We start from the raw sequence: 20,384 nt of genomic DNA on the forward strand, positions 1-20,384 counted from the left end.
GATTCATTTGATTTAGAGTTATAAGAATACCTTTAAATTATGACTTGACTTTCTTCTTTGAGTACTTACTTAAATATCCGAGTACTTCTCAAACGTTTAAAACCTTTAAAAACTGATGTAACACTTTCAAAATTCTGCGTACAGAAACGGGTCGCTGGATAAAATCAGGACAGATAATTAGAATCATAAATCCATTGTGAGGAAAATCAAACTAGAATTTAAACACTACTTCAGTGTTTGTCAAGGGAAATTCTTGACTGGTCTCTGTGGTTAAATGAATTTAAATCAATGACAGTCACTGTTCGAAACACAAGACTGCAACATATTTTATGTAATTTCAGAAAATGTAACAAAAAATGATCACAGAATTTAAAAAAAATGTTTTTTGTCATTTGCTTTAAAATAAATCTATTTTGAAAACCATCCACGGATGGGTTAAGAGATGGAAAAACCAGATGAAATTTCCAGTTTTTGCTAATCCTGTTAATTAAATATCAGACAAATCCAGACAGCATGCAGATCACTGATGCAGAAATCCCATAAATCCAACAAAACCATTAAACAAATCTGTTCATTAGTTTTCATGGATGAAAAATAAAAGAAATAAAATAGAACAGAGTAAAAAGGTGGCTAGCAAAATATATAAAAACAAACACGACTGCACAAGAACACACTGAACTGCAGACACAACTTCTAGCACACAAATTGGACTACTGACCTTAGCGCTGTTCTGCAGAGCCGGTTAAACTTTAAAGATCCTGTGACTTGAGCTGTTCAGCTTGTCTGTGCTCCCTGGTGCATCTGCAGGGATGAGCTCCCAGTGCACGAGTGGGCGTATCTAAAGAATGGCATTTTCCAACCATCCTGCCTCTCTGCCTGTCCTTCCACATCATACTGCATGTATCTCCATAACAAACAGCCCTGGTACCTCTACACATGTCCCACTGACTGCAGACGCATGAAGGAATGAAAGACGAAATGTCACGAAAACCTTAAAGAACACAACATTCTTGCATCTCTGTTGTCATTGTTCAACGTTTATTCCTTAACATGCCACTTTTCACACACGGATTCATAATCCACCCTTTTCAGCTGCGATTGAAATGTAGCATCTAGAAAAAAGGGCATCAAAGGGAAGTCTGATTATGACTCCTCATCCCTGCTTCTTTGATTCCACTTTTCTGCGGGTCACACAAAGAATTACGACTGACTTGTTACACCACAGTATTTGGACTTGTGTTGCACTGCTAATATGTCCAACACTTGACTGTGACTGTCGATCAACACAACAATCATAATCCTGAACGTTTTAATCTTGATAATTTAACACAAATTATTTGTAAACTACTGGCAGACGCAGCCGAGCGTGAAGATAGCCCCAGGTGACTTGAATACCTTTGTTCAGTCAAATTTTTGAAACGTCATCACAGTAGCCTAAAGTTAAACGATTACAAAAAACAAACAGGATACTCCCTAACTGATTGAGCCACTTATCAATGAACTGCGGCACCTCTAACACTGTATATGCAAAACTATAAGTGTGTATAAACTTAAACGATTTCTAGCCCTGTGCGATACGCTGATGTCCCTCTGCTGCTGCACAGTATTTCAGTGAAGTCATTACTGAACTGGTTTTCTTAAAGAGATCCATCTAAAGAGAAGCTGCGTGACTGTGACAGAAACATAAAGTCCTTTGTGTTACATAAAAGGCACAATTATCCCTGGTATCATTTTTAATTGCGGTAATGTGTTGTGTAATTACACACGAAGTCCATCAGACCAATTACAAACCACAAAAATGGCAGCATGGAGCTGATGGCCAGCAGCCAAACTGGAAACCAGTTCGCAAAAGTTTCCGTGCAGGTGCGCACCGCTGTACCTGGGCGTGCACGCAGGTGAGTGTTCCCTACACAAAATGCAGTAACCTGAATGTTCAGCTCTTCAGGTTCACGCATACCAGAGCAGGCCTGAATTAAACATCACACACAAACACAGAAAATCAAAAGCTCCTTTGATGTTTTCAGATCTCAGATGGGTAGGATGTGCATGGTTGACGTGAGCTCTCTGGACAGTCCAGAGTGTGTGTGTGTGTGTGTGCGTGTGTGTGTGTGTGGTCCCCCTGCCTTCCAACACAATGGGGATTACTCTAATGACTCCATTCACTACCATTGTTTGATCCAGATTACCGCGCACGCAGGCACACATCCTCTCTTTTCAAATGCAACAATCAGGGGTTGCCAGGTTCTTTCTGCCTCCCGACACCACCTGGATATGTTCAGTGTGAATTTGCTGGGCGCTGTAAATCTTTGGAAGTCCTGCAGTTTGACTCAGAAGTGCTTCTTGATTCAATAAAAAAAATCTGGGCACAATATTTACATTTAATTTAGTGCCAAACGAGGCTCCAGTCATTTGCCCTAAAAGCTGCGAATGAAAGCCAGAGAAGACGGAGCTTAAACTTATTTATGCAAGTTAAGTAACTGCATTGATTTGGAGGCATCCCCCGCTTGTTGCCTTGCGTGATTTCTTTCTTTCTTCCTTCCTTTTTTTTTTTTTTTTAAAGAAAGTCATTTCCTGACCAAAGCACACGTTTGTCAAAATGCAGTACGGGGGCAGGACTTTTGTAACAAAAGCAGCTAAAGCTCGGAAGCCTTTTGTTCACTGAACTGTGTGAACAGTAAACAACAATTTAACAAATACGAGAAGAAGCTCTTGAAATAATCCAGTTATGATAAAATGTTTTCGGGTCTATGTTGCCTCTACACCTCTCCTCACAGGCAGCAGGAGCTGTGCAATGTGGTTTATCATCGGTGTGTCCACACCTTGTGTACACAGCCTTGTAACTTATCAGGTGTTCGGGGTTAAAAATGAAAACAACGTGACTACGCTATGAGTCACAAACATGCCGTGTAACTCGAGCTACGTCACATGATCATCATGTTACTGTCAGACGGGAAAATTTGGATTTATGTGCATTTAGTCACTGATTTCATCACGGCTGGTTTCTGTATGCTTGCTTCTTCTTCCTGTTGCGCAATTTTCATCTCGAAACTCCTGGTCTGAGGCACTGTGGCACGACTGGCTGGTTCAGGGATCAAACGTTTGACCTTCTACTGACAGGATGTGCCAACCTCTGATCCACACACACACACACAGTGATCCTCTGGGAGCAGCAGCAGAAGGGGATTATGGGAGCGGATGGTGGATGAACAGCAGGCTGGTATGAAGTAAAGATCGGGCATCATCTGAATGCGGTTTTAAATCCACGGCAACATATTTATTCCACATGAATGTCAGACTGCGGCAGGAGGAGATAATAACAATAAACTACCACTGCTTTATAAGCACCAGATAACACGGACTGACATGCTTATATAACATCAGTGAGCTGCTTTCACTTCTTTCCAGCCCACCCTGCTGGATTCTTGAGGGTTTTTTTTTTTTCTAATCTAAACTCAGATTATTTTTTAAAGGCTCCAATGACTCTTGGTATAAAAAGGGTGTGGCCAAAGGTGTGAGGGGAAGCTTTTACAGTTACTGCTGTAAAAAAAAAAAAATCTTGTTAAAGCCTCTACAATTACGCATTTAGTTCTTGAATGACTAAATGCAACATTCTGTGTTTGTGCTGGGGACCTTGCATTGGATTGGATCTGATGCTCGTTTTCCATCGGGTGTTTCTGATTTATTGAACAAATGTTATGTTGGCATTCAAAGAACACCTTTTCAGCACACATCATGTGTGCTTTATGCACGCCGCCTCCTCACTTTAGCAGAGCTTTGATTCAGCGGTCCATGCATCTCTATGTTTCGTTACATATTCCAAGTCTCTGACTCACTGTTGCAATCTTTATGATTTGGATATCGCTGACCACCCGCGGTAAACGGCTCTGGCGGATTATCTACGAGGTGCCCCGGGTTTTTAGAGCTCTGGGATAACGATGCTTTCTTACTCTTGGATGCCGAATGTGTTGCAGAACGTTAAACGTGCTTTAATCTGGTGTCATCGAGAATGTGGTGACACTGAAGTTCCTGTTTCAGTATATACTGCATTTTACAGTGTATATGTCTCTCCTGAAAAGACTTGATTTGAGCCGTTCTTTAAAACTGCAGAGACAGATCATATATCACCTGAGCGCTCTGGATACAGGTATACCTGTTCTACACTGTTCAGTCATTATCAGTGCCACTCAGCACTCTGCACATGCTCAGTGCTGTTCTCTTGGTTTGTTGATCATCCAGAGGCACACATTGCGTTGGGGGAAAATAAAGACAAACAAACCTAGTTATGTGTAAATATGGAGGAAATCAGTGTTGCTTTTGTGTTTAATAAAGCCGAAAGACGCGTGTCTTTGCTGGTGCCGATCAGCGCACCCAGTTCGCCCCAGTCCTCCAACCAAGGGTTTGAATAGTTGCCGTCAATTACCCCTGAACCTCCTGAGCCCAGTAAATGGTAATCGGGCCAGCCCCATTGATACATATGTTTAATTCTTCTCTGCACTCGATGGCTGGCGAAGCTTAAAGAGGCTCTGTGCAAGTTTAACAGATTAGTGTTAATCAACCACGAACTGATTAAATCACTTTAGTCATTTATCAAGAAAATGTGACAAGTGTCTTCTGCTTCCAGCTTCTAAAAGCAGCATTCAATACTTCTCTCTCTGCTTAGCGTCACTGTAAACTGCTCGAACAAAAGAAATCTGAAGACGACGCCTCGAGCACCTGTGACAGTTTATCGACCATCACCGCACGGCTGCATTATGTGAACACGCAGAGACGCAGCCTGAAATGACGCCTGCTGCTCAGAGTGAGAACACGCAGCGAGTTTTTTAACATTTAACTCACTTTAATGATCGCCTCTATTAACCGACAGAGAGAGCGAGAGAGAGAGAAATCAATACGGCTATATCATTCCATATCGGTGCTTTTAGTCTCATTTATGACAGGAAACGACGACAACCTTCCATCTGCCAGGCTGTAAAGCATCTCCATGTCAGCCGGACTGATTTACATGAAATTAACAGTGGGTGTGTTTATGATTCCCTCAGGAGGAGTTCTACCATTGCTCCTTTTTAATAAAATATAAGAATGATGATGACATTGCAGTTCACGGCAAAATTCAAGCCGAGCCTTCAACCACCTTTAGTTGATTTATGACATATTTGCCACTAGAAAGAGGGGGAAAAAAACCCAACCTCGCATAGGAGAATGTGGGTGAAAGTTTTTTTCATCAGGTCATAGTGTCCACAATATCACCAACGTGCTGCAACAGCACCGTGCCCTGAGTTCCCCCGTGACTCCTCGCCTTATTACAGAAGAGCAAGAGTGTAGCTACCAAGCAGATATAAACCTCTGCGACGTGTTCAGTGTGCTCCGCGAGCTGTAAGGGTTTCAGTGGGAAGAGGGGACACATCTGATCTCAGAAAAACAAAACAACAAACCACAAAAGCCAACCGGAGCCCGTCATCCTAACAGACTCAAAATGAAGCATGAATGTGCATTTATAACCCGAACAGAAGTAGATTCATCTAAAGAGAAGGAAACTATTCTTAGAACACATTTCGCCCCCACAGCTGAGGTTTTTGTTTTATTTCAAATGATTCATGTTTTCATCTCGGACAGAAATCTATAGAAAAAATATGTGATGGCTGTTGTACAACCACATCTCTGAGCGACCTGTTCAGGGTTTTCTTCCTCCCAAACTAACCAAAGGATCATCTAACTGGAAAATGTTACTGCCAGTCAAACTTTTCTAGCTTGTTTGTGAATTTCACTGAGATGCCAAAGATTTTATTGCTATTTCCAAGTTGTGACTAAGAGCTCATAAGCCATACCCAGACACCATAAAAGAAGAAACAATGGATTAGTCAAGTAACCAGCCGTGTCACAGGAAAGACGTGACGAAGCATCCATTTCTCCTTTTTTCTTCCGCGTGTTAATGCGAGTTTTTGGTTTCCTCTCTCATTTGCGCGCTCGTTGTCACACCTAAACTTAAATTCGAAGGGAAACTGTCCGTGAAAACTCTGAAATCAGAAGGGTGGATGTCTCTTTTCCTGCAGTGCAGTGATGTGAATGCATGTGTGTGTGTCCATTTCACACACCAAACCCATTTCAACTCTACCTCCTCCTATTTTAATGACGGGCATTAACAATGCGACTCGCTCAGATCTCCAATTTTTACGCAGAAATGTGCAGAACGGACTCGGTGCGACCTCCCTCCTCCCACTTGTCTCATTTTTCTCCATCCCCTTTCTCCCCCCAATGACTAATTCCCCACGCTGCAGAGCCACGGAAGACTGTGACGTTTGTCACCGTTTTATCTGATCACCCTGAATTAGAGGAGGCAAGAGAAGAATCCTAAAGATGGGAATCAAACCTCAGACCTCACCCTCAAAGTGGCGGATGGCATAAGCCGAGTGACAGCAGGCTTGCCATCGAAACCGGCCGCAAACCTCAGGGAGAACATCTCCAATTCAGTCGCTCCTGCTGCACAATAAACCTGGATCTACGCTTAACAGTGGCAGAATGCACAGGGGGGAAGCCTCCAGCTCGACCATAAAACCACAATCTCACCCTCGGAGGCTTTTTATGTTTGTCCAACAGCAGAACGCAGCAACGCGGCTACATTAATTCATTAATATGCTTTTAGTCATTTATTAAATAACACCACTCTTCAAGTGGATTCTCCAGTTGTTCCAGGAAGTACACTGGACCTGCTTTACTGTGCAACATCTACCTTAAGGCCAAATGTGATTACGACGGTCTCGCCTTACTGGGTGAGACACATGAAGCTTCTAATGCAGCTGGATGATTTCACATCACGAGTTTCACAGGAAATTATGGGAGCGAGATGACAGTGGGGTAGTGGGGAATAGGGTCAAAGGTCAAGTGTGTAGGAAGAGAAAACATGGCAGATTCCCACGGAAGTGTCTCTGGAAACATGTGTTTGAAAACCACCAGTACTTAGCTCAGTATCAGAGAGGCAGATGCAGTTTGCATGTAAATACACTCCCCCCTTTCTCTTTCTCTCTCGCTCCCTCCCTCCTTCATGTGGAGCAGGTCTCTCTCTCTCTCCCCTTTTCTAGTACACACACGCGCACGCACGCGCACATACACGTACGCACACATGGAACAGAAGGAAGGAGGAGAACCGGAAAGCCGGAGACTGGTGGGACCGGACTGACTAGATTCCCAAGCGGTGACGCGGTGGATATTCATCATCAGCTGCCCTCCTGTCCACCTTTGATAGTTTACACTGATACTCTTGTGCCTTTATTTGCCTTCACACCATGTTAACGGCACGTACGCTCCAGAAAACAAGCTCATTAAAGGAGGGTGTTAAGGATGGAGGAAAAGGGAGTTTAATTTGATGCTACAGGTGCTCAAAGCGGCCTCGGGTGCCGCAGAGGATCAGATATGGAGAATGATGTATGCCCCCACGTCTGTGCGTCTCGTTTATTAGCAGCCGTGGATGAATAGACTGTTTTGTTGCCAAGAGTCCCCAAAGGCAGATTAGCTCTTATATTCCAAGACAAACCTCAGATGATAAATACACTGCCTTTTCACATTCTCTGAACATCGAGCGTCCCGTACAACTCCTACAGATCGAGCTTAAATGAAGCCCCACTGAGTTTATGATGATGCTCCTATATGCACTACAGGGACCCGCGCGCACACTCTGCCCTACTGTACTCTCCTCCCGGAATGCATTAGCCAGGATTACCGTGGGGTTAGTTCCAGGTTCGGAAAGGTTTATCAACCCAAAGTGACCCACAGGAACGCGCATTTTATTACTAACAGTCACGGAGGTAATGCTGAGCGGGGAGGGGATCGATACGGATCAATAGCACTGTAGTGTAACACTGGTAAAAAAAAAAAAAAAAAAGCCATCAGAGGAGATTAGGCAGAGAATATGAAGGTCCAGTCGCGCTAAATGGATTTATTTATTTATTTTATTATTATTATTTTTTTACCAACAAGTGTTTTAAAAAGAGCTCCTGCTCGACACAAACGCCCGTGTGCCTTCAGAGATTAAACCTCCATCGAATATGTGTTTTTTAATTAAGGCACAAGTGCTCATCCAAGCGAAACTGAATACAAAGTGAATGTGTTTTGGGCTATTCTCGTGCGTAAAACGTCTCCTGCAGTCCGACAGGAGCTCGAGTCAAAATATTTGAAATATTTAGCATGAATGTAGTTATGTGTAGATAGAAGAATAAGATTTTGTGTATGGATCGCGTATGTATGTGCAGAGAAGTTCCTACCTGGACCGGGTAAGAGCTGCGCGGTTCCCCGGCTCTGAGCGCTCCAGCCTGGCTACAGGCTCCGCTCCTCCTCGGTACCAAGACGGAGCCGCTCCAGACCTCCCGGGAAAAAAAAAGAAAAATAAGAATCCCGAAAATCAAATCTCTAAATAAACCAAACAATCCAGTCAGACAGCCAGGGGTGGTGATTACTCCAATTTCTCTCAAATCTCTGTCCACTCTGAGTGTCGTGATCAGCGCTGCGCGTCAGCCCGACAGTCCTTCCTCTCACCGGAGGAGCGGCTGGAGCTGGAGTCCAGCCGGGGAGGAGGAGGAGGGGGCAGACCCGTCCGGGCGAGGAAGGGTGGGGAGGAGTTGGGTCACTCAGTTACTCCGCAGAAACGTTACCGCCGCCCGGGCTCTACGGACAGCGGCAACAGCAGCATCCTCCGCTGGTGGCACGCGTGGGGAGATGTTGGGGTGGATGTGGACGGAGCAATGGGACAGGGCAGCAGTGTTATTTTGTTTTGTTATTTTTTGTTTTTTAAAAAAACGACCTGAGCAACAAACACAAGGTCCGGGAGCTGTCAGCAGCGGGTCTCCAGGTAGTTCCCACTCAGACGCGCGGTCACCGCTCAGCCGCCTCAAACTCTGTCCGCCTTCCCGGTCCAGCACGGAGCAGGTCGCGCGACTGCACCGTGAGTGCTGAGAAAGTGGAGTGAATCCAAACGAGTGCGCTCGCGCTTCTCTCTCTCTCTCTCTCTCTCTCTCCCTCCCGGTCTCTATCTCGCTCTCTTCCCCATCCTCCCCCTCCCTCACCCATACACTCTATACACTACACCGGAGGGGGCGGGGGCGGAGCGAGCATCCACCCCAACAACTTCGTGGATTTCCCAACATTTTTTCTCTCTTCAAATCAAACATTTGGCGACTTCCCCGCTGCCGTCACCCCTGTATTTTATGTGAATACACCTGATTTTATATTTAATGTATCTTTATGAGGTGTCGTGTCTCGGCCATAGGTCCGAGCCTGCGCGCACCCGAGATAACAGACCAAAGTGCGCACACGCTGTGACCCTCGCATTTAAACCCGTCTCTGCATTTTCACACGCACATACAGTAAATTAATGTTTCTACCTCTTTCTGTTTTCTCTCTCTCTCACTCTTTAATTATATCCAGGGGTCTCTCTTCCTTCTCCCTCTCTCGCTCGGCTCCGTCCGGCCACAGAGGAGGAAAGCTGCCGTCTCTCGCGCTCTGAGCGCCACCTACAGTCGGCAAGTGGCACGTGAAAAGATGAGAGCGAGCGGAGGCTCTGCTTCCCGGCCGCCGTGCAGCAGAGGCAGCACGGGAAAGGCAACAAAATGGAGCCCGTAGTGGAAAATCTATAGAAAGCTTATTTATTGGACGTAACGCCCGATAGAGCCCGTGAACCCGGCGCAGCATGTGGTGGAGGGGAAGCAGTTATCCAAAGCAGCTTACTGAACACTGATATTACACAGGGCACATATGGATTATGATTTTGCATATGCCTCAGTTTTTGTGCATCTGTTTACGAGCTAATCCCGAAGCAGTGAAAACAGTCTTTAACGTGCATGTATGAGGAAGGCCGTTACCGCAAAACACAAAAGAACTCTTTCTTTTTTCTCACGCAGAGGCCCCAAAATTACAATGAATCTTTTTTTTAAAATAATTTTCTTTTAATTAATAATTTTCCCCAGAGAAAAGCTGCGAGTTACTGTCATGTTTTGCAGTATCGTCTGTGAAATGCTCATTTAATCTGATTACTCTGGCATCTCTCGACTGCAAGTGGTGCAGAATTACAGATACCTTTAAAATTGCACTGTGTAGAATTACTGGTGCAAGTTTTGCATAAAAAAATCAATTAGACGCGATATTAAAGAAGGGGAAATTATTAGCACGCATTTGTTCGAGTATTAAAAGTAAACATACTAATAATGCAGAATGGATTACTGAAGAATGGCTAATCTAAAATAGCTGGACTGCTGGATTTATTAAATATTATGTGCATGTATGTACTTGTATTGTGAAATGTTAATATTCTTTAAAGTTCATAAATAACACAGCTGATTCATTGAAATATTGGACTCAACCAAAGTGTAGCCTGTCCACTTTGACAGATTTCTAACAAAACAGCACAGAGAGGATCACAACTTTACAGAAAAGAACAAGAAGGATACAAAAACACACATGAAAAGTTTGCAAACAGACAAATGACACACAAATAACAATGGATACACACACACACACACACACACACACACACACACACACACACACACACAAAGCTACCACAAAGGGACAAAAAGTACCTGCAGATACAAAAATGACCAATAAAATACAAAATGATCAAACAACACAGTTTTCAATGAAAAGCGTTCACTCTCCTGTGGGTGTTCCTGTGTGGAGTGGAATGAAGCTGGATTGTACACTGATGGTGTAGCTGCCGTTGGCCGTTTGTGGGTATAGCGACAGAGAGCTATATTTGCTGTATGCTTCTGGAATGGAAATATTAGAGGCACGCGACACTAATTGGGTGAATAACCTGTCCAATAAGTTGATGCATGTATTGTTTTATTATGGCGAGCCAAAGTCCCATCTGCAGGATGAACATGTTCTGTAATATTATTGGATTGTTGACCAGTTGTTGAACTCCCTGACGAGCTCTATTAACTATTTGGGGCGTTCTGAACATTAATAACTGTTTGCACAAGGGTTGATTTTCCATGCTGCTTGACTTTTATGAGCTATATTTACTGTAGCCACTTTGCTGCCTGGCTAATCAAGGTCTCTGTAAATAGCAGTTTGCACTTTTGGTTAATTACAGAGACATTAAGATCAGAGAAATTGGAGGGTTGGTGAGCAGAGTTGAGGCTAGCTCATGTGCTAGGATCTACGGAACCTTTATTTAACATCGCATTCCCGACTGACACGCACAGCACTACAGCGGACGTAGTGATGGGCTGCTCATTACCCTCCCCCAGATTTCCTTTGGTGCACCTGGATTCAGGTTATACAGTGAAATATTAACACACTCACTTGCATTTTGGGGATTATGGGTTCTTGTAGCAATATTTGTCTGAAACACTCAATCTGCAAAATATGGTCTAACACAGGGATATCGAACATAAGGGCCAGGAACCAGAATTAGCCCAGCAAAGACTCCAATATGACCCACTGTACTGGAAGATGTGAAGGAGTGAATAGATTTGGACATTTTAACTGTATCTTCATAACATAACTTTTATCTGCTACAGAAATGTCTGTTTCTACACTAGATTTAAAAAAACAGATAATAGAAAATTTATATTTCACAATGACAGGACAGTCTGTGCAATGAACTTCCACATTTATCACGTAGTTTCATTGGTCCAGCCCACTTCCGATCAAAGTGGCCACGATATAAATCGACTTTGCCGTGTCTGAGATAACGTCTTCTGATTAACGATCAAAGCCTGACTTTACTTTGGAATATTTGTGATTTTCTTTTTTTTGCCTTCATCTTCAAAATCTAAAACACACGCTAACACAGAAAGATTGGTAGTTGTGTTAAACTGGACCTGGATGTGCTGCTCGCTGTAAGACGTAATAACGGAAACGAGCTGAATACCTTTTCCAAACATAACCTAATAATACAGCTAGACCATGTCTTTTATCCTGTCTTCCTTCTCTCACCCTGACTGGTCGCAGCAGATGGCCCCGCCCCTCCCTGAGCCCGGTTCTGCTGGAGGTTTCTTCCTGTTCAAAGGGAGTTTTTCCTTCCCACTGTCGCCAAAGTGCTTGCTCATAAGGGGTCATATGATTGCTGGGTTCTTCTTTGTATGTATTAGTGTAGGGTCTTTAACCAACAATACAAAGTGCCTTGAGGTGACTGCTGATGCTGTATTAATACAATTGAATTGAATATGAGTTAATTAAAAATGCTGTATACAGTTTTAGGTTGTTTTTGTTTGTGCTGTATGATCGAGGGTTCACATAAATTCATATCAGACTTCTCAGCGTGCGTTGTTTGACAGTTAAATCTCTCTAGGGAGCCCTGTTTTTGCTGATTGCTGTCATTTCACCTTGTGAATATAAACTGTGGGAATAGCATGAATCATGATGGATGTCAAAAACATAAAAAAAAAATTTTTTTAAAAAAAAGGCAGAAAAAAAGTGGTACAAAGTGGCACCGTCATCATCGTCACTGATCTTGGATTTGGGGTGTTTGGTGAGATTCTCCTCCGTGTTAACATGAATCACTGCTACACTGATCAGATCTGGTACCCAGGGAGTTCAGTGACATCAGTAATCACGTTAAAGCTGTCATTAGACGACGGTAAACATCTCAGAAACTACACTCGTGACTGACTGGTATTAAAAACAACGAACACAAGTGCACCAGCAGCAGGACTGTGTGCACAGGTTCCGTGGCTTCACGCTGTTGACACCAAGTTGTGAGTCTGCCAGCTGCATAAAGATGATAACCAGGTAACGGTTTCTTTTTCTTTTTTGGGGGGTCCAGTCAACTGTCCAGTCTGGGCGAGCCTGCACCTACTGCATCTCCTGACAGGAGAGAGCCCTGACATGGTCTTCTGCTGTTGCGGCCCATCTGCCTCAAACTTTGACATGTTGTGGGTCTGAGTTGCTTTTCTGCCCAGTGCAGCCATAAAGAGGGGTTATCTGAGCTGCTGTAGCCTTGCTGTCAGCTCCAACCCATACTCCTCTGACCTCTCTCGTCAAAGAGGCGCTTTCGTTTGTAGAACTGCCACTCACCGGACGCCTTTTGTTTTTTCCAGCACTGTCAGCAAACTCACAGAACATACTGCGAGATTAACGGGCTCAGAAATTGTTAAACAGCGAAACCCTCAGCCTGACGTTAGACGAGCAACTCTCAAGTTTTAGCGTCTCGCTTTTATGCCGTGCAGCTGCTACACGATTGGCTGATTGGAGATTTGCATGACTAAACAGGTGTACAGGTGTTTGTAATAAAGACCTTGATGACTGCAGATTTACAAGTTCAAACAACTGCAGTCAAATAAATTAGCAAATTAAATATGAGGGTTTACATAACATGTCGTGTCATCACGTTCATATTTGTTGGGCTGCAAATGAAAAAAAAAACATCACAGATAACGCTTCAGCTCAGCTTAGTTTCATTTCCAAGGTGCTGCCGTCATCAACAGCAATGAATATCACTAAGTCGCAGCATGGACCCACACACGCTTGTTGCCTTTCAGACTTTAGTTGCTTCCTTATAACTTTGCAGCCATTTTTCTTTTTTCTACTGCACTCAGATGGATGTATTTCATTTTTTCTGTTATGGAATCTGTTACAATAAGCTCAGCAGTTTTCTCCCAGGATAGAGATGTAAGATATACAGAGATAGCGTGTGATAGACAATGGTGATTTTGTTTTCCACTCCAATGTGCCCCTTAAGGGTGGTTTCAGTGCTGAATAAGCTTACCTCCCAGAAGAAATGTTTCAAATGAATGGGCCTATTTCTCAGCCTGTCTTTATTTCAGTTCACAAAAGGAAGTCAAATACAAAGTAAAACACAATTACATTACAATAATAATCACAATAATAAAATGCTTCTTGGCTGCCGGAGCAATCCATAGCTTTCTGCGAGTCCTGGAGGGCAAAAGCACCAAACCGGCCAACGCTGGACGCTCCTCAGAGCTGGAACACAGGACGGACAGATTTCCATCTGATTCTCACCATGATTGTTTAAATTAGCTCTGAAAGAGAGGAAACAAAAAGACCCAAACATGCATGTGCTGATGCGATTTGTCCGCGGTGCAGGCCTTTGCTTGTATGTGAGGATGTCTGCACAAATATATAAAAACCCCAAATGCTTGAATGTATGTTTGTGAGCTGGAATTAGCGCATTTCTTAACTAAATGTCTGTTGTTTTTTTTTTTTATCTAAAATGGAAAGCACATTATTATTTTTGTTATATTCTACAGGGTCAACAGCCAAATAAAAGGTGATAATGAAAATAACAGGCAGGAATCATGAGAAAGCATCACTGTGACCCTTCATGCAGAAATATAAAAATTCTTTGTGAGACACTTTCACACACCAGACATGTTAAATTCATGCAGAAATTCAGTCAAAATATTTTTTGGACTCGTCTATTCTTAATGCAGCCGTTCACACCGAACACGAATTTCACAGGAAAAATTTGCAGAATTTTATTTGTGAAAAGGCACGCTAGTACTCAAAACACAGGGTGATATAGAGTAATGTGGAAATAGGGAAATAATCCTAATTTCTGACTTTTTTTTAGTGCAATTTTTGGGTTTGAATCTTTTCTAAAAACACAACATTTTTCATGTTTCTATACTTTGTACAGGTTCGCATCCTAAAAGTATGGAATTTTGTGTCATTTTTGTCAACACACTCGTATGTGAAGGCCTCTACTTCCTGTATTTCATTCCCATTCGCTCTCTCCTGACTGTTTTATCAAAAATAAGGCAGTAGATTGTAAAGCGCAATTTTGAAGTTTGTGATCTAAAAGAGAACTGATTGTCCACCTGTTGACTACATGGTTTTAAAAGACGCTGAATTACTGGTAAATCCACTTTTTAACCTAAGAACTGGTATTATTAACATTCTTTATAACTATATTTGTGGAAGGAGATACAGAGATATAGTTCACGCCAAACTTCATGTTCCAACTTGGTTCTACCTGCTTGTTAATGAATGCAGTCAAGTTGTAGTCCTGACTAATAATGATCATCATCATCAATTATTTATTCTTGAAGTCTTTGTGCCACCGGGGAAGACAAACAGAGGCCAGGTTCAAAGAGCCCCCCGAGCTGCTGTCAGTCACCTGCATTTGATTTTGTTCCATTAGTCTATGTTGCTGTGGCAGTGCAGGATGATGTCACCAAAACCGAGCCCAGAGCCCAGGGGTCAGGAGTCATTTCTCTTCAGAAAGTTAAAAGAGGAAATAAAGGCAGGAAACAATAACAAAAAAGTCATCAAGCGAGAGACGTAAATAGAAACACAGAGACAGATAAAATTGAGAAACACACGATTACAAGATGTGACCTCAGTCCAACAATGGCTAAGAGGTCGCATTAACATAACTAATCATTAACATAATTAAGACATGACTTTTATTTCACCATTTCCCATTTGTGTTGCTCTTTTTCAAGCTTCAGTAGAATTTGCAGAGTGTTCGCAGACACATCAGCATCTTCTATGCAAATTAGGAGTGACCGTGACCGTGACTATGCTACAAATAAAGCAATCACAAGGAGAGTTTTGAAGCAGCGCCATATACCTCTCTGCAACCACTTGTAACTGGTTAGGGAATTCTCACCAACCAGTCTGTGCACCTGTGAGACTGGGGTCCAACATTTTTATGACACAGCATTTAAACTGTTTGGTTTAAACTAAGAAAAGCAAATTTACAGATAATAGAAGGATATAATGCAACATTGCAATAAAAAGCAAAAAGGTTTTAAAGAAAACTGTCAGCAGTTTCAATATGTAGCATGTGTTTTGTTCTCTGATAGCCAACCTCGGTTGTCTGGCACTGACTCTGAGTTAAAACAAGACAGCCAGCAGTTCTGTCGATACCGTTTAGTTTCTGTCTGTTTCCTCGCTTTGTTTTTCCTCCTCTTCTTCCTGAAGACATGCCACAGCAGGTTTGTCTCCAGAGGAGTTTAAACCTCTGCGGTCAACTTCGTCTCCCAGCATCCTTCTCAGTAATTAACCCTCCAGCCTGTGTGGCCCCCGCTGATCAGCTGTAATATCCTTATCAATATTCTCTGCCTGTCCTCTGTTGCTCTTTGCTGCACTCACACTCATAATCACAGTTATGAAGTTAGTTCAGACATAAAAGTTCCCTTTGTTAAGTTACCAAAGGGTTTGCAGGAGTTATGGACGGTAATGTCTCTGCTGTTCCTTACATTGATCTGCTGTTTGTTATGTTAGTCATAGCTGTAAGAAAAGGTCAAAAAAAAAAAGAATATTGTTATTGTAAACAGAGGTCTTGTTACAGAATAGCTGTAAGAAAAAAAAAGTCATAAAAAAAAGTCATAGCTGTAAGAAAAGGTAAAAAAAAAAAGAATATTGTTATTGTAAACAGAGGTCTTGTTACAGAATAATCCAAAGTAGGAATAAAATTCTTGGATTTGGGAGGTTTGGTTGGAATAGCCAGAACTTTTCAACATGGCCTGACTGACCTTGAAATAATAAACAATTAAACAAGAAAAGGAACATATTATTTGATTTGAAAATATTTAGTTGTAGCCACTGGATTGATAGATTTCATGAATATGAAACTTTAGTGATTCATTTGTTCATCCGGTCCTCCAGACACGGATTTCCTTACATGTAAACGTGATGAGGAAACCAATTTAATTGTGCAGAAATGTAATTTCGGCCAGAACCACTGCAATTCAGTTTACTTGTATAGCATCCTTTAGACGTGCAGTGAAATTAGGCCCAAGTAGTCAAAGAACCACGTGCTTGGACAAACAAACATGTGAGCAGTCATAGGATGACAGTCGTGTATAACTGGCGTAGGGCTCTGTTTTTCGGACCTCACTGCCCCTCTATGTACATGCACTGGAAACACAGGGCTGTGCATCCGTGCACAGAATGGAGCAGCTATCACTTACAACAGATGTGACTTTGCAGCACGGCCTCACAGCACTGAGTAATGACCCCTGATCTGTTTATTTGTACTTCTGGATAGAATTTATCATCTCTTTGGCCTTATTTGTAGTGATTCGTGTCCATGTTTATACAATTTATATTTTCCACTTTAAAAAAAAAAGCCCACATCCGGAGCCGGTGGTGGAGGGAATCATTTTATCAGTCGTAGCACAGACTGGAGTTTGATTAAATACAACTTTGATAGTTTAAGGTGTTTTTCTGCCCAGTTTGATTAAAAATGCATTTTTGGGACGCAAATCAGATTGTTTTCATGACTATTTCCTGTTTTGCTAAGAGAAGGGGGTGGACACTGACCACAGCAGAGAGGCATGAAAAGAAAGAGCTGGGCTGGAGGTGCAAAAGTCCTTGCAGGTGTATTAGTTACTGTGTGCAGACCAAAGAGACTTAAATTGTGTGGATGGTCAGCTGATCTGTTTGCATTGTGTTTGGAGATTAATAACATTACATTTTGAAATGTAATATTTCACAGCAGCTGTGGCTAAAAATGCAAACATATTACTGTGTTATCAAGAGTGGTTCCCTTTAAGTCAGCAGCCCCCCAAAAAGCGCTTCCCTTCTCATTCTAGCTGATATTATGTTACTGAATTTCTGTTAATTCTGATTCAGACCTGTGTGATCATAAAAATATTTCTTTCATCATCGGCAGCAGAGGAGTTCAGCTGGGGTTACACTTTTATTCTTCTACATTTCCCTGACAAATGGTGTTTTTACTGCAATACACTCATTTTGAGACCTTTAGCTTGTACAGATTACGCCAGTGTTTCCCAACCTTTTGGAGCCACGGCACATATTTCACGTTAGAAAAATCAGATCACACCACCAAACAAAAATGTCACAAAAGCATATTGATCATTTTTGCCTGCGCAAATTGAGCCATTGTGGAATTGGCTCGGTTTGTCCCCGGTATAGCTTTTTGCTTTCTTCTGACCACTACTCAGGGAATATCCTCCAGGACCCAAGTCAGACTAGCTACTTATTCTTTTCAAATATTTATCTATTGTGCTGTCTCTCTCACAGCATAACTATTATGTAATTTCTTCTTCTTCTTCTGTTTTACTAGCATTTGGTAACTCATTTAATTAGAGCAGGTAGTTGTGCTGCCCTCTAGTGGTAGATAATGTAATTGTTCTGCCCATTACTCACGCCGGTCGCTTAGAGTACTAATCAGGTGGAAGCAGATAATCTTCCATGGCACACCTGATCATTTGGTTGGGCAACACTGGATTACACAAACATCTCAAATCCCATTGGATGTTGTAGATTAGGCAACTTAACAGTAAACAGAAGTGGAGCTCGTTTCTTATGTTCTAATTTATTTTATGATATTGTCTTTGAAATTTGACCATTTGCTACTTTTTAAAAATTGGATATCATGCTTAACCTAGAACTATCTGATTTTATATACATAGTAATGAAGGAGAGCGAACACAGCTTTTATAGTCCAAGGATGAAGAGACCATGGGCATAGTTTTTCCCGTGTGTATGAGCTGTTTCAGTGACAGCCGTGTTGTAGTCCCGTGGTGAAGATCTATTCTCTATTATAAAGTATTAACTGATAATAAAGGTGCAAAAGTGTTGCGTTAAAATCATAAGACAGAGACATAGAAACTAGTGTTAAAAATTTGACCGTTTCTTCCATGTTTTTGACCTTGTCTGCCTTCAACTATTTATATAAATAAGATAAATGTGAACTGAATGAAACTGAATGTTTTATTAGTTTCCATACACAGTGGCTGCTGTTTAAAGAGTGCAGGAAACTTTTCCTTTCATTCGAGATGTGCTGAAAGCAACGTGTGAGCAGGAAACACACTGGTGGACTCTTAACTGTTTAGGAAATGAAGTTAATTATGCTGGCAGAAGAACAACAAGATTCATTATAATCCCACAGTCCTCTGCAGATAATCATCATTAATCATCAAACAAAGAGAAACTGTGCTGTAAAAAATTTCTGCTTCATTGATTTTAAAAAATAGTACCAGACTGTGCTTCACGGCAGAAGTCGACTACGAGTCCCAGAGAGCTGTGCTGCACGACACATCCAATCAGAGTTCAGCAAAGTTAAACTGCATTAATCCAAGTGGTCCAAAGTGATGGTGTCAGGGGGGCAGGGACAAATGGAAAGAAGCTGATAAGGATATTAATTATTCAACTGAATTATTGAATTATTAATGCGAGGGAATGAATGAAGCAATTCAATGGCACTGTACACAAAAGTAAGGCAAAAAATAAAAGTGACAAATGAGAAATTGCAGGAATGATTTGTAATTTCAGCTGCACAAATGACTCATTCCACGGAACGATTATTAAAAATTTCCCTCCAGACACCTGCGGGCCCAGCAGACCCGTTTGGGCCGAACGCTCAGATTCCAGCTTATCCTCGAGATGCAGTTTGGTGCTCAGTACATGACCAAAAGTATGTGGACAGATGAGCATTCCAGCCTTTTAATGATGGCATCGCCCTTTAGTGCTTCCAGCAGACATTTAGCATTGATGCTCAGAGGCTTTGAAGAGCTTGTCATTCAGGAATGCCATTTTAGACCAGAGGCAGGATCACTAATGATAACAAATGTAACAATGATTAAGTCAGAAACACACGAAAGGAGGAGCTGGGGTGGAGGTGAGCTACAAAGGAACTTGCAGATGTGCAGAAACAGCCTAAACAGCACAGCTTATTAAGACCTACGAACTGAATACTGAAGATTATCAACTGAGCTGAATTCAGGTTGTCCACCAAGACTGTGACTGAGTTGGACTTTGCGATCTGTGCTCTGTTAGCATCATGGTTCATTTTAAGGTGTTGGATTGGTTTGGGGTAAACCACTCAGTGGAAATTGCTGATTTAAGGCAGCAAAGAAACAAATACAATCTGCAGAAACTTGGAAGGAACCACGATATTTATTGTCCAAAGCTGGATTCTGAAAAATCTGTGTGGTTGCTCATTATTGTATGGATAAGAAAGACTAATGTCTGGTTTTGCACTTTTATTGAAAGTGCAGAATTATTTGAAAAAACACCTTTAAATCAACATTTTAAACTCTTGATATTTCAAAGGCTTGAAAAGTACCTTTAAAGTACTTTTAAATGTAACATTAGAAGTAACTGATTAGAGTTGCAGCTGGCAGCAGTGACTGTTGTACAGTTTAATATTCTTTAATGCCTGGCTATACATATCACCAGTAGTCAAATATACCGTTAAAAAGTACTAAACTTCCCAATGAACTGTTGCAGAGTTAAAGTACGTCCTCACAATATTATGAAACAGCATATCCTGGAAAAACATAACCGGGTCTGATAAATGTTCATTTCTGCTGACGCTGGCATCAACAGCATGAATCCATGAATCCAATCTGCCTCCTTTAAGCAGTCCAGGCTCCTGCTGGTGATGCTGTAATGGTTCACTTGGCTCACTTTAGGCTCCTTGATGCCAATCAATCATGTTCCCGAAGCCAAGTCTG

At 42.0% G+C, this 20,384-nt stretch overlaps 1 protein-coding gene across 4 annotated transcripts in view; it reads right to left on the reverse strand.

Annotated features, from left to right (window-relative positions):
- The window catches only part of LOC102779569 (protocadherin-1-like), a 219,811-nt gene extending 210,840 nt beyond the window's left edge, over positions 1–8,971 (reverse strand). For 3 of the 4 annotated variants that reach the window (XM_006797627.3, XM_035910671.2, XM_006797628.3), the window contains exon 1: positions 8,256–8,971. The gene's annotated coding sequence lies outside the window, so the exon portion shown is untranslated. Of the gene's footprint in view, positions 1–718; positions 817–8,255 lie in introns of those variants that run through there. The other variant, XM_035910670.2, reaches the window with a different exon arrangement.
- Positions 8,972–20,384: the final 11,413 nt, after the last annotated feature.

This window comes from Neolamprologus brichardi, chromosome 2, assembly GCF_056152115.1.
Source record: "Neolamprologus brichardi isolate AB-2024 chromosome 2, ASM5615211v1, whole genome shotgun sequence".
NCBI lineage: Eukaryota > Metazoa > Chordata > Actinopteri > Cichliformes > Cichlidae > Neolamprologus > Neolamprologus brichardi.